Raw genomic sequence first — 16190 nt, forward strand, 5'->3', positions numbered from 1 at the left:
GTATACATAATAACCCCAATATTCTACCAGAAAACTCCCACATATGGTAAACACTTTTAACAAAGTAACAGGATATAAAATTAACACATAAAAATCAATAGCCTTCCTATACACAAATGACAAATACACTGCAAAAGAAATCTGGGCATTATCACCTTTCATTATGACCACAAAATATAAAATATTTTGGAGTAAATCAAACCAAGCAAGTAAAAGACTTGTGTGAATAAATACTTTAGTACAGTAAGGAAAGAAATTAAAGAAGATCCAGAAGTTTGAAAGATCCATGCTCATGAATTAGAAGGAATAATATACTAAAAATATACCATTGTACCAAAAGCAATGTACAGATTAAATGCAATCTCCATCAAAATTCCATCACAATTTTTCACAGAACTTGAAAGGAAAATTTTCAGCTTCATAGGAAAACACAAAAAAACATAGGATAACTAAAACACTTCTGAATGATAAAAGAACTGATGAAAGTATCACCATCTTCAATCTAAAATCTAACCTGTCACCAAAGTAGGCAGATTGATCAAAGTTATCAAATTGAAGACCCAGACATGAATTCAAACACCTATGAATACCTGCTTTTTGACCATGAGGCCAAAATGCACAATTGAAAATAAAACAATAAAAGGTGCTGTTCAAATTGGGTGTATGGTTGTACAGTTCCATACTTAACACCCTGCATAAAACTCAACTCTAAAAGGAACAAATACATACACTGTGTCTGACAGAAAAAAAAAAAGTGGGGGATGATCTTGAATTCATGAGTGCAGGGAAAGGTTTTCTGAGCTGAACACAGCAAGCACAGGCACTAAGAACAACAATTAGAGAAGGGGAGCCTTCCCAGTGTGGGTGGAGAGGATCCTGCCCACTGGCCAGAACCTGGGGCCAAGTTGGGCAGGTCTTCCCCAGAATGCCTGGTGCCCAGGGATGGGATCTAGGCTGAGCCCAGGCACTCATCTCTTGTCCAGATGGGAGGTCCGGGGCAGCATGGGAGCTGGGGGCTGGTCTCTAAGTCTCAGGAAATGGCTGGGGTCTCAGGGGGATGGGCCTCTTGTCCAGATGGGAGGTCGGTGCAGGACCTTTGCTTCGGTATCTTAACATCTGCTTCTCATCATGGTGGCTGGCAGTGTCATTCTGCCTCAGCCAAGACCTCCAGCAGTCCCTGCAATCTCCACACCCTGCCCCGTGGTATTACATATTGAGACTGCAGAATTTATCCCTTCACTATTTATTCAGTTACAAGATATAGTCAGGAATAGGAATCATCCTTTATATATAACTCACATCCAATCCCATACAGGTCTTCCAGGCCCTCTAGCACAAGGTAATGACGAGATAGATAAACCATTGATAGGAAATGTGCTGGAGGCTTCAGGATTTCAGAAAAAAAATCATGTCAATAGTAAAGGTTTTAACAAGAATTTTTCCATAACCTGGTAACAAGCCAAGGAAATTGTTAAGGAAATGTCCTACTTGTTCTCTTTACAATCAGACTCCACTACCAGCAGGATGTAACTCAAAGGGTTCTCAGAGGAATGAAATCTGGTGGATGGATGTGTTTCACTTTGCAGAATTTGGAAAATTGAAAATGTTCACCACACTATTGATGCTTATTCAGGATTTCAATGGGCAACTACTTTGAGTTCTGAAGAGCTGATTCTGTAATCACACCTTTGCTAGAAGTTATGGCCATCATGGGTATACCTGCACAAATTAAAACTGACAATTCTCCAGCATTTGTCTCTGTTAAAAATGAAACAGTTTTTTGCTTATTACAATATAAAGCATATTATAGATATACCACATAATCCTACAGGCCAAGCAGTCATAGAAAGTTCAAATCAAACTCTAAAGAATATGCTAAATAAACAGACAGGGTTAACAAAACCCGCAGAAATAGATTACATAATGCTCTATTAACTTTGAATTTTCTCAATGCTAATGAGAAAAGAACAACAGCTGTGGAGAGACATCGAATAATAGGAAAAACTACAGAATTAAATCAGCCTATATACTTTAAAGATGTACTGACCTCAGAATGGAAACCAGGACCTCTGTTACATTGGGGACAAGGTTTTGTTTTTCTTTTTATAGGAGAAGATAAGCTGTAGATAACATCAAAATTAATAAAGGTTCGATTTGAACAAGAGAGACCACTTAATTAGAAGGGGTGATAGTTTATCTTGTCAAAAGGGAACCTCCGCAAAGTTAGGCTTGGGGAAGGGTTTTTGTTTTTGTCTCTCAGGAGAATGAAGGCTAAGGAATCTGAAGAACACTGGACAAATGAGATATCTGAAGAAAAAGGACAAAATCATCCAGAATAAATGTCCCAAGAAAAAGAGTAAATTGGCCTATAGGTATATCACATATAAAATTTTATGTTTTCCTAAATGTTTGTTTCTGCTGTTCTATACAGACACTTAACACAAATGGTCTTTTTTTAGTCCCAGTTCAATTAAAAATTGAAGCTGGCTTTGGAGTTGGAGAATGGCTCTCTCTGTCTCTAAACCTAAGCATGTTTTTAAAAGGTAAATGCAAAATCTCAGTATCCTGTCAGAAGAAAGAGCCATCTTCTGATATGGAACAGAAGAAAACCAAAAAATTAAGGGACTATTGTATTGTCACTAGTCTCAATTCTTTGGTTCTATTTTAATTCTTTAAACTTTTTTTAAGGTATGAATTTTATATCAAAATTTATAAGATTAATATATATTTTAAACTTTTGTTATGATATTAATGGTCATATAGAATACTAACTAATTCTTAAAAAAAAAAGCTTCATTTAGCTGCCTATACACTACAACACCATTAGAGAACTTTGTACCCACAGCAGATGGTAACAAATCGAGAAACCCAGTCAAAAAATGAGCAGAGAATGAGAGATCTTGGGACAATCAACCCTAACACAGTAGTCTCCTTCTAATCCCTCTTCTCAGGATGCAGGAAACTCTGAGGAAGAGACGGCAGAAACAGTGTTAGAGCCAGAGTGGGTGGAAAATGCCAAGTAATAAAGGCCTTCTAGAAACAACAGGTTTGGCACTCAGAGACTATGGCAGAATGCAGTAGGCCAGCATTGGTCTGTACCAGACAGGGTTCTAGAGCCAAAAGGAGAAGTGGACACATGCGCCAAGCCCTAATACAGATAATATTTCCAGTTGATCTCCACTGGCAAGTGAGAAAGTTAGTTTTCTCACAGAGAATCTCTCTGGTGTAACAAATGACTTTTCAGCGTGTGCCTCACTCCCACTAGTAGATGGCCAACTCAAAATAAACTTAATGGCATCTTTGGAGATTTTCTTGTCTCACAATGTTAAGCCTTGCATTCTTTTCTGTACTTTACAGGTTCTTTGTGTATATATTATGACTCCTGGTTTGAGATTTTATGGATCTGCTGAGTGTGTGACTAGTGTCTCTGCATCTACATGCATTTCTTGGGCTTTTGCTTTGGTTCTTTTCATTGTTCAATTGTTTTGTCATATTTTGATTTGTTTATTTTTATTATTTATTTCATTTTATTTATTATTGTTTCTTAGATGCCTGTTTGTTTTCCAATTAGGGAAAGGAAATATGTGGATTCAGATGGAAGGGAAGGGAAGGAGTAACTGGGAGTAGTAGGGAAAGGGGGCACCATAATCAGAATACATAAATGGGAAAAGTCTATTTTCAATAAAAGAAAATAAAGAATTATAGACTAATAAACACCTAGTACTTTTCAGTTGTTTGTCAGTTGGGACCCAAATCTCCACAGACAATATAGGCTATTGTTATTGTCCCTGCTGCTTCCCAGAACTTGAAGGTAAGACCTTTTACTGAAGACAGCACATTTTAGATATAAGACTTGGGAGAATGGAGATGTAAATAGTCTTTAAGCCTTCTCCATGAGTACATCCTCTCACATATCTGAAGGTGTTATACATGCAGCAATGGAGAAAGCTTGTGAGCCCTGACAATGACCAGCCCACCCACACATTTCCAGTGTTCAATAGTGGAACTTGTATCTTGAGGGCAACCAAGAACTGTCTCCTTAGAATCATGGCCTCCTTAAAAGGAAGGAATTGGTATCTGATACTGTAAAGCTAACCAATTACTCATGGCTAGTGAGGTCATAGTCCCTAGGGAAAACCTATCTCTGACATTGTTCTAGAACCAATATGATTTTGAACTGTACTCTAAAAACATACTGTTATACCTACAAACATGTACAGATTTCACTCCTCATAAAAGCAAATTAATTTTTACCACACGGAGACTATTATAATGATCCTAACTAGTGCATCTAAAAGACAACATGTGGATCCCAGGGCCAGTAAAATTTTCAGACAAGAGGATAGGAAGATCATTTTATGAAGTTTGTTGGAGTGATAGAGAAGAGATACAAATTAAATGGCTACTTTACATTTTGTGGTATATTTAATTTTCTTTGTTAATTTTACTACTCAGTAGCTTTTGTGGTGATAGGTACTATTTTTTGTTTATTACTAAACTCAACCTAACTACTGATCAACCTAACTTTATGTTTTATTGAAGTCATTATTTCCAAAAATTTATTTAAAACACACACACACACACACACACACACACACACATCTATTTATCAGGAAATTTTATAAATGCTATAAGGAATCTATAGATCATCTTGTATGTTTTTGATATTTTAGCAGTAATGAAGTTCATGATTTAAAAATATGGGGTATCTTTGCATCTTCATGTCTTCATTTTCTTCAGTTTCATTCATCAATGTTTTATCATTTTAATGGTAAAGATCTTTTATCTTGCTGATTAAATGTATTCACTTTTTGTAACTATTTCTAAGTAGAATTGTAGATATTTTAAATGTTTTTAGAATTTCAATATTATTTTTCAAATAATTTGTTATTGGCCTATAGCAATATTACTGACTTTGGTGTTTTATTTTGTGACTTTGCTAAATTCTTCTCATTACTTCTACTGGCTTAAGGTTAAAATCTTTGAAGCTTTCATTACACAGGTGATCATGATATATTTATATAATTACACTTTGATTTGTGCATTTCCAATTGTGCAAAACCATGCCTCTTTGAAGGATATTACATATTACAAATATTTCCTATACCATCCACTGTTATTTCACTTGAGCTCTGCATAATGAGAAAGTGTGAACAAATCAGTATAGTCTACTGTCTTCTACATGAAATAATGGTTCTTTTAGTGAACCTGTATCTTACTGAAGGATCTCCAATGTTGTTTCTGGGGTTCATAGGGCAAGAAAATTATTCCATATAATAGTATAATGGTGAATATATATAGTAACACATTTATGTAGACTTTTACAATGTGCACCTAATATGAACAACAGTATAAATTGTGGGATTCGGCTGATAATTTACTGATACTGGTGCATTAAGCACAACTGATGCATCTGTGTGATGTGAGGTGGAAATGCTAGGGATTATTCTCCATGTGTCCAAGCAGAAAATAGACGGGCAATCTGTACTACTATCTAATCTGTTCTTGTTCTAGTTATAAGCTTAATTTTTTTCAAAAATAATTTGTTAAATACATTTTAGAAATAGTTATTTAATAATGTATGTTTTATTAAAATAATATCCTTTCCAAGTTGTCACAGTTTCAGTATGTTTGTATTATTTTTCCTGTGTTAGATGATAGAAAAGGCTGGATTGATTTTAGTGGGAATAATGTTTTTCCCCCAACTGAAATAATGTGTTTAACATCTCCTGTGGGAATGTATGTCTTTTTATAGAGATATGTTTTATTATTTGTGTGATGATTCTCTTCCTGCAGAGCTGTGAAGGGATCTTCTCTAATATGAATCCAGAAAAAAATTTAATTAAATTAAGTTTAAAAATTTAAAAATTGGAGTAATGGTTCTCCATTCAAAGTCTACAAAAATCAGGTGTCTCATGCTCAACACAAACTTGTCAAATTGTGTTTAACATCTCGCTAACAGCCAGTAGCTAAAGGAATTCTGCTCTAGTAGGATGACCTGAGCTGTGGCTCTTTCCATATTCTAGTGTGCACTTTCCTTCAGTTTTCTATTTCAGCTAATAGAAGTCACTACATTTTATGTTTTCCATAATTCTAGATGCCCTACAATGGGCTGAACATAAAACTGATACTATTCTCTCTGCTTTGGCAAATACGATTTTCTAAATTAACCAACATTCTCTGTACAAAGGAACTTCTCTGTTCCAGGCTGAGCATGCCTCTTGTGTATGAGTATAAAAATAATATTCAGAAAGCAAGTTTGACAATCTTTCCATTAAAGAAACAACTGTCATATGCTTCCTCTTAGGCTAGTGACCTCTTTGGCCACAGGCTTTTGTAGGAACAGGTAAATCTTTCCTTCAGCGGAGGAGGCCTCCAATCATAACTAAAGTGGTTGGTTACCAATAATGTAACTGTGTCACTATTCCATTGGTGGGCATGTGTTCCTGGAACATCAGTATTGTAGTTTGTGGGGTCTACACCAGGATAATAAAGTTTATGGGTTTTCTCCCTAACAGTTGTGTAGTACTTTCATGGACTGTGAACACTAGTCAGTAGGGAAATTTTTTCCAGTAAAATTCCAACTGGATTTTTCTATGTCTTGTAACCAAGATGCATAGTTTCTTCAGCAGCAGTTCCTTATTATCAAGATTTGGTGGGAAATCAAGTGCAATGACAAAGTCCAGGCTTCTTTAGGGGCCTCTGGAACCTCACTGTGTAACCCTTATATGGAGGCATTCCAAATCTGATACTGACATGTTTATGACTTCTAAAAGCAACAATGTAAAGCCATGAATTTTACTTCTGTTCAAAGCTCTGTGTATTAATGGCATTACTATTATATACATTTTATTTTTTTAAATTTTTACTGTAGAAAGTAATCACATGATATATTACTTTTTCATGCATCTTAGTTTTTGTCACTCTTCATTCATTACATTTACCATATCTGCCTACCTAAACCCTATTTAGACAATTTCTTCCTTTTTTTCAAAATTTATTTTACTGTCATTTTTCACAAATTTATTTATTTTTATTTATTTAACATCCCAGATGCACTTCCTCCTCTCTCCTTTTACCCCCTACCCCACTCTGTTCACACCCTCCAATCCTCTCCTCCTCCTCCATTTCTGTTTGGGAAAGGACAGGTCTCCAATGAGCATCAACAGAACATGGCATATTGAGTTGCATATCAAGGACAAAGCACTTCCCCATGTATCAAGACTGGGCAAGGCGAGCCCGTATGGGGAGTGTGGCAACAGCCCCTGTTCCCACTGTTAGGAATTCCACAAGAGGACCAAGCTACACAACTGTAACATATGGAAAGTGCCTAGGTCAGAACCATGCAGGCTCTCTGGTTGATCCTTCAGTCTCTGTGAACCCCTCTGAGCCCAGGTTAGTTGATTCTGTGAGTTTTCTTGTGGTATCCACAACCCCAATGGCTCCTACAATCCTTTCTCCCCTTCTTCTGCAAGATTCCCTGAACTCTGTCTAAAGTTCAACTCTGGGTTGGCATCTGTTTCCATCAGTTGCTGGATAAAGCCTCTTGACAATTGGGCCAGGCACCAATCTGGTCTCATGAGATGGGCGGTTCAGGCTATATATCTGTTATTGCTAGTAGTCTTAGCTGGGTCATCATTGGATATTCCTGGGAGATTCCTTTGTGCCAAGTTTTTACTTGTTTTTACCCCATATGCCCCCTATTTCCAGTAGTCTTTTTCAGTACTCTCCACCTCTATACCTTCCTCAACCTCATTGCTGTGTTCCCATCCCTACCCAAGCTCAGTCCACTTAAGAAAACTCTTCTCTATTTCACCTTCCCAGGGAGATCAGGGTTTCCCCTGATGAACCCTTTTTGTTACATAGTCTCTCTGGTTCTGTAGATTGTAGCCCAGGTATCCTTTGTTTAACAGCTAATATCCACTTATGAGTAAGTACGTACCACGTTTGTCTTTTTCAGTCTGGGTTATCGCACTCAATGATTCTTTCTAGTTCCATCTATTTGCATTCAAATTTCCCAATGTCTTTATTTATTCCTCAGTTATGGGACATCTGGGCTGTTTCCAGGTTCTAGATATCACAAATAAACCTGTTATGAACACAGTTGAGTATATGCCCAACAGTGGTGTAGCTGGCTCTTGAGGTAGAAATATCATCAATTTTCTGAGAAACTTCCATCTTGATTTCCAAAGTAGCTGTACAAATCTGCACCCCACCAGATGTAGAGGAGTACTCCCCTGGCTCCACATCCTCATCAGCATGAGCTCTCACCTGTGTTTTTGATCTTAAACATTCTGACAGGTGTAAGATGGAATATTAGAGTTGTTTTGATTTATTTGCATTTCTCTGATGGCTAAGAATGTTGAACATCTCCTTAAGCACTTGCTGGATATTTGAGATTCTTTTATTGAGAGTTCCCTGATTAGATCAGTATCCCGTCTTTTAATTTGGTTATTTGGTTAGTTGATATTGAGTTTCTTGAGTTCTAGTAATAAAAACTGCATAGAATTGGCAGAAAAACAGACAGGTAGGTCAATGGATTGAATCAAAGACCCAGACATAAATCCATATATCTATGCATACCTGATTTCTGATAAAGAAGCCATAATTATTCAATGGGAAAAAGAGAACATCTTCAACACATGGTGCCTGTTTAACTGGATGTCAGCACGTAGAAGAATATAAATAGATTAATATCTATAACCCTGCACAAATCTGAAGTCCATGTGGATCAAAGACTTCAACATAGTTCAAGACACACTGAAACTGATAGAAGAGAACTTGGGAAATAATCTCTAACATGAACACATTGATATGGAAGACAGCTTTCTGAACAGAACACTAATACCACAGGCACTAAGACTGACAATCAATAAATGGGACCTCATGAAGTTGAAATTTTTCCTAAGGCAAAAGACACCATTAATAGGACAAAATGTAGCCTACAGAATGGGAAAAGATCTTCACCAACCACATATCCAACAGAGGGCTGATTTCCAAGCCATTTAGACAATTTCATGCTTAGTACTACACACCCCATATTCTCTATTCCTGATTCTTTTCTGACATCGTCCAATGTGCCTACAATGATGTTTCTAAGCCATTTTTCCATCTGTTGAACCTTTTCACTTTCAAATTGTCACTTAAATATTTACTCATTCGCACAACTACACATTTGTAAAACATTTTTAAATAGCCACAATACAATTACAACATTAGTGTTTGGAGCTTGAAAGTAATATGGGGACAACTTGTTTGTTTGTTTGTTTGTTTGTTTTTTGAGACAGGGTTTCTCTGTGTAGCTTTGCACCTTTCCTGGATCTCGCTCTGGGAACCAGGCTGGCCTTGAACTCACAGAGATCTGCCTGCCTCTGCCTCCTGAGTGCTGGGATTAAAGGTGTGTGTCACCACCACCAGGCTGGGATAACTTTTATCCCAAGTAATTACAACTTCACTGTACATCACAATAATTACGATTATGTATTTATATGCAAAGAATTTTTCCTTTATTGATACAAAAGTAAAAAGCAAGCAAGCAAACAAAACAGTTCAAGTGAAGAGATCAAAGGAAACTTGTATCCAGAAGTAAATGATTCAGTTAGTAGTCCTTAGCTAGGACTCTAATTTTCAATATTGTTGTCCTTGACCCAGACAGCATGTAGTGAAATGTATGAAAAGTCTTTCTCTAATGCAGACCAGGGCAGAATAATGCTTCTAAAGTAATTTCAAAGTGAAAAGAAGAAAGCAATAATCACAGTGGTTGGTAGATTGGAGACTGTGGGAATATACGATCAAAGGAAAGCCTTCCCTAAATGAAGAGAAATGAGGGATTCCATTGCAGACAGACTTGCCCTTGTGGAGCTAGATCTGTTTTGACTCAGTTCCTTTTCTCCATCAGTGAGAAGGGGCAGTTGGGCCATCAATCATAGTCAGATCATTTTTTTTTCTGTGTTAAATAGACAACTTGTCAGGTAGGTAACTAAATATGTGTTATGCTCCAACAATGTCACTTAGGAATAGAATCAACACTCTGAGCATGACTTTCACAACACAACATTTCATTACCAAGACGGCAGCAGTTCCAACAAAGCTCCGAGGGCAATTTCCCAACAGCCACTTCAGGGAAGTCAAAGTCAGTTGAACTTTAGCAGATGGAAAATGTTACTTCTGCAAAAAGTGAACCTGCTTGGAACAGTTTTACTACTAGCTTATTTATTCACATAGAACTCTGAGGAGAGAGTAGTTTTCATTGTTTTAGAAGATAGAATCAAGTCTGTACTTTTAACTTCTGATACTAACCTAGAAAATGATGTTGTAAAGTGAATGCATTTTCAAACTTGTACTGAATAGTTATTGTATCATACCAGCATTTGTATATAATATAAGGTTCATATTAAAGTAGCTTTGCCTAGAAATGTCTTAATAAATGATAATGGGATTCAATACTTTCAGAAGAAGAATGTTGTGTACCTTGTAGTTCTGAAGAAAACAGTTCATACATGCTTCAACTAACCTTTTATGAATGATAGATAGCATGAGATCATAGAGCAATTACCTCTATAGTTCAGGAAGCCTTGGTTTATATGAGAAAATGACATTTTATTTTGAATTGATTATTAATCAAAATATACTATTGGTATCAAAGGAGGTTAAAAATCTCCAAGAGGAATACATGAGATAGGGGGAACCTCTATCAGCTTTTCAAAAATGATGGATTATAAGTTATACCTCTTTAGTTAAGAAAATGATAATGAACTTAGTCATTTAATATCTAGGGATTAATCAGCTTGTAGAGCAAATTGGGTAGGACATTATTATTCACATTTGCCATCTAAGCCTAAAAGGGAACAAAATTATTATACACAAGAATCAATCAATTAATTAATTAAAAATCAGTAAGTTAAAATGAACTTCCAATGAGAATGATTTTTTTTTTTAGATTTTTTTTTGTGATTGGTGCAGATGTATGTATTTGCTTGTCTGTGTTGAAACATGTAAAAGTGTAGGAGTTACAGGCCTGTGTTACTCCATCCAGCTAATAAAGCAGCTTTAAAACAAATATAAGCTATGATCTGGCATGCCAATTTTATTTGTTCGTTTATGAGAGAAGGCTCTATAGCTCATGTTGGACTGGTCTTTACTTTAGAGCGCAGGCTACCCTGAAACTTACAGTCATTCTCTTTAAGAGTGAGCTATCTTACCTGTTGGTGCTCTGAAAGATGGTTTGGAAATCCTTATCCAAGAAGGTGACATAAAGGTGGTATCTTTGCATTATGATATTGCCATAAGTCATTGAAAACAGAGGTGCTAGCAAGTAAACTGTTTGGTGTGGGCCCCAAACTTTACCTGCTGTGTTCTTCTGTGTTTTCACATGGAGGAAGAGTAGATTGCATGGGAGGTATGGAAAACTTGGGGTTGTGGCAGAGGGTGGGCAAACCATAATCAGGATATATTATATGAGAAAAATGTATTTTCATTGAAAGGAAAAATACTGACAAACCAGAAACATGAAATTAGTTTTTAAAAGTGTTATTTATTGGATATATCTACAAAAACTCCTGCAAGTAAGCCTTGGTGAATAGTAGGGAAGAGGGGGCCGAAAGATTTTAAGAGCCAGGGGATTTGGTTTATTGTGACATTGTGTCTCCCTATAACATCTAAAGCTATACACTCAAAAGTGTCACCAATATAACTGCCCAAATGTGAGCTGGAAAAAGACATGCCAAACTGGACAGAGGAAAGCTTACAAGGCCGCAATCCTAATTAAAGAACTATAAGCAAGAGAGAAAAGCTGGGAATGAGAGTGATGGGCATCCACAGGGAAGAACATACCAACTGGTTGTTCAGTACCAAACTGCTAGCTCTGAAAACATAAATAAAAGCAACATTATATGGACTGAACAGGCTATATTTAGGAATATGTATGCATACACACAAAGCTATATGCATACAATAACAGTGATAGAAGAGGCTATGAATTTGAAAAAGAGCAGGGAGGGTAATGTACTAGGGTTTAGAAGGAAGAAAGAGAAAGGGGAAACATTGTACTTGTGTTGTAATATCAAATTAAAAACAAAACAAAACCAAGCATCAAAAAAAAAAAATGTCAAGCCAAAGCAAGGAAAATCCTAGGAAGACTATGACTACTTCCAGAAAGAAAGGAAAACACTGAACATGCAGTATGTTTGGAATCTAAGATATACAGTGTCAATTGCTTGCCTCTATCAGAAGTGGATGAGTTAGCTCCACCCATACTGCCTTTGACAAGTGTGACTTCTTGTTGAGGAGCTCCACCTCAGACCTACAGCTTTCCTCAGCAAACACCTCTCATTGTTGGCATCTGAACTATAAGGGACCCTCCACTGCAAGTTAGCCTTTATCACCCCACTGTCATACACAGTGCACCCAGAAACTCAAGGAAGAGAAGTCGCTTCCCATTGCCTCCTCTCGGCAGCTTTGTGGACACTTAGTGTAAGTCTCCATTATTTTATCTTGCTGCCTGCAAAAGCAACACCATTTGCAAGCAAAAGTTCTGCTGCCAACTTGAGAACTGGTTTGGCACTTTTTGACAGTATCTATAGTACTCTTCATATTCCTTCAAGTCTGAACTTGGAAAAACATTTTTGTAGGTGGTTCTGCTGGACCAGCATACATATCCCAGAGGCACTCATTTTGGAATTCTATGTTTAAATGAAAATTTTTTATATATGTTTGCTTTATTAGACTCCGGTGTTCTCCAAAGGTGGGTCTTGCCCTCGAAAAACACTTTCTATTGTTCCAGCCCCAAATATGAAATTAGTAATTAGAGCCACCTTGTTTTTGCCCTCCATGATTTCTAATGTCTCAGTGTAAAAATGAACAAGTACAGTTCAGAATAATCATTTTGCAGCCTAAATGCTATACCGTCTTCAAATAACCTAGACAAAACTAATTCATTTATTACTGTTTAAGTCAGTCTCACTCAAATTAACAAGATATGGGAAGAGAAAGCCATGGTTTTGTTTGTTTTTTTGTCAGGATACAGCAAAAATGCTATCTCCTCAAATTCTCAAGACTCTTCACTTTCTTATGAAACCACCAAAACTGCCATTAGTCATTACTGTCTGTCATTCTGTCATCATTCTGGTCTCCTGACTTTCTACTAGACTTGTCCATTAAGCTCTGAGTATGGTTTTTCTAATCCACAAAAGCAAATTATTTGACATTTATTCTGAAAAATTGTTCCAAAGACTTACACATAATATGGTTAGGTAAACCAAAGCAATGGCATCACACTAAGTATGAATTTTCTATATTAATGACTATTCTCATCTTCTGTGATCATATTTTAATTGTGCTGAAATGTGATTTTATTTGTATGTTAATAAAGAAAGTTTGCCTGAAGATCAGAGGTCACATAGCAAGGTCACATAGCAGGCCATAAGCAGAAGTCCAGCAGTGGTAGCACATGCCCTTAATCCAATCATATGGCAGGCAGAGTCTTTGGGTGGTCAAGGACACAGCCAAGCATGGTGACACGAGCCTTTAGTCCCAGTACCAACCATAGAGACAGGCAGTGACAAGGAAGTTATGTGGCTTGGCTTAGAGCCAATGAAAAAGCAGAACAGAAAGGCAATATAAACACAAATCAGATAGGAAGAAGCTCTCTCTGAGGAAGCAATGGCGGTAAGGTGGTGAGATAAGTTAGTCATGGCTCTCTGATCTCTTTTGCTATTACCTGTGCATTTGGCTCTGTGTTTCTTATTTACTAAGACTACTTAGAATTTCATCTACAATCGCCATAAAAGATACAACTTAAAGGAAGAACTTAAAGGAAGAAGAGTTCATTTCATCTTAGCAGACAGAAGATTGCAGTGCATTGTAGAAGAAAGACATAGCAAAAGGAATATTTTGGTTCCTGATTCAAACCAGGAAAACCCAGAAAGTGGAATGTTGGTACTCCTCTGGATTTCTGTCTCCACTCACTTTTTATTCAGATCTGGACATCAGCTCACGGGATTCATCCACCTACATTCAGGTTGGCTCTTACCCACTTAGATAAACATAGGTCTAAAAGACATACCCATAGGTATATATCTTCTAGGTGAATCCAAATCCAGTCAACTTGACAATGAAGAATCACCACAACACTGTATAGTTATTTACAAATTTGATTATCTGTAGTTGTACTGAGTGCATTTTCTTTTATTTATTTATTTATTTTTATTATTAAGAAATTTTCTATTCATTTTACATGCCAAACACAGATTCCCCCATCTTCCCTCCTTCTGCCCCCCAGCCTTCCCCCCAAATGTCCCCCATCCCCACCCCCTCCAAGGCAAGGTCTCCTATGGGAAATCAGCAGAGCCTGGTACCTTCAGTTGAGGCAGGTCCAAGACCTTCCCCCCTGCACCAAGCCTGTGCAAGGTATCACACCATAGGCACTGGGCTCCAAAAAGCCTGCTCATGCACCAGGGATGGATCCCGATCTTACTGCCTAGGGGCCCCCTAACCAGTTCAAGCTAAACAACTATCCAGAGGGCCTAGCCCAGTCCCATGGGGGCTCCAAAGTAATGCCTATGTTCATTTGAAGTGTTGAAATAAAGTACTTTTCAGTTCTTTCAGAATTGTATGATTTTAAAAGTGTCTCCTAAACTGCAAATCAATCTCTCCCTCCCTCCCTCCCTCTCTCTCTCTCTCTCTCCCTCCCTCCCTCCCTCCCTCCCTCCCTCCCTCCCTCCCTCTCTCTCTCTCTCTCTCCTTCCCCTCCTTCCCTCCCTCCCTCTCTTTCTCTTTGGTTTTTTAAGACAGCGTTTCTCCCTGTAGCCCTGGCTATCCTGGAACTGTCTCTGTATATCAGGCTGGTCTCAAACTCTGAGATCCACCTGCCTCTGTCTCCTGAGTATTGGGATTAATGGCATGAATCACCATGCATGGCTCATAATAATTTTTGATTTTGGTTTATTTTGCTTTTTGAGTTTTTTTCTTTGCATTTTTCTTCTGTCATTTTTTTGAGACAGAGTTTTTCTGTGTAGCTTCTACTGATATGAAACAATCTCTGTAGACCAGGTTGGCCTCAAACTCAGTGAGTTCACCTGTCTCTCCCAAACTGCAAATATTTCACCATATATGTTTTTTCAATATATCAATCCATTTGCACGCATGCATATTCCTGATTTCCCCCAGCCAAAGCTAGTGACACTTCTATGTCTTTTATCTGACTGCTTTACACTCGTTCAACATTACAACATTATGGTACCATTTTATATCCTTTATGAGTATGATGATGGTTTCTTGTTAGCAATGATGTCTAGTTTGTCACTGCTCTTTCACTAACCATACTCCCATACATTGTTCAATTTTAATAAATATTCATCCTGAGTGAAACATTGCAAAAGCCATTAGATATTAGTAGAATAATTTAAAGGGAATAATAAAGATTTTTCTATATCTCAATAATACACTCAAGAATGAGATGCCAAACATGACAGTTATCAGTGCAGAAAAGACAAAATTGCCCATTTCTAAAGAGTTCATGCAGTAGTGTGGTACCAGGTCTGCCATCGTTTTACTACTCCTAACATACAATATGATTTAGCACAAGAGGGAACCTGTTTCTACCAAGGGCTCTTGTATTATGCAAGCTGAGGATATTGATGTAGAAAATTCTCATATCAATTTATTTCTTTGTCTTGAGAAATATAATTATTGTAATGGACTAGAAAACTAAGTGGTGTGATTAGCATATTCTTTTAAACTCTGAAACTGCAAGAAGTCAAATAATAAGACAAGGGCTGTTTGATGACTGTGAGATCATTACAGAATATAAATGCTGAATCTCTTCAAGTTTATTCCTGCTATGCTCATCTCCACAATGTGATAGTAAATGCCAGGGAGCAATGAATATCCAATCATTGCCTCCTCTGATTAGGCCCATGTTTGTATGCAAAATGTATACAGTTTTCTCTAAATACTCACATCTCACAGTTTTTCTATAGTGATTTTTCAAATCTTTCTTCTGCTTATGAAAATCAGACTAATTAAGAAGGACTGACTTGGTAAGTTTACAAATGTTAATTGAGTGTGTTTGTCACTTTCCCCCTTGAAGTACAGGTAACCCTGACAGTTTAAGACTTGTTTTGGTTATATGTCTTACCTGTTGCCAAACATCATTTCTAAACTAGATGAGTAAAAACAAATATTAGAGTAGA

This window comes from Peromyscus maniculatus, chromosome 11 (assembly GCF_049852395.1).
Source record: "Peromyscus maniculatus bairdii isolate BWxNUB_F1_BW_parent chromosome 11, HU_Pman_BW_mat_3.1, whole genome shotgun sequence".
In the NCBI taxonomy this organism is placed as follows: domain Eukaryota; kingdom Metazoa; phylum Chordata; class Mammalia; order Rodentia; family Cricetidae; genus Peromyscus; species Peromyscus maniculatus.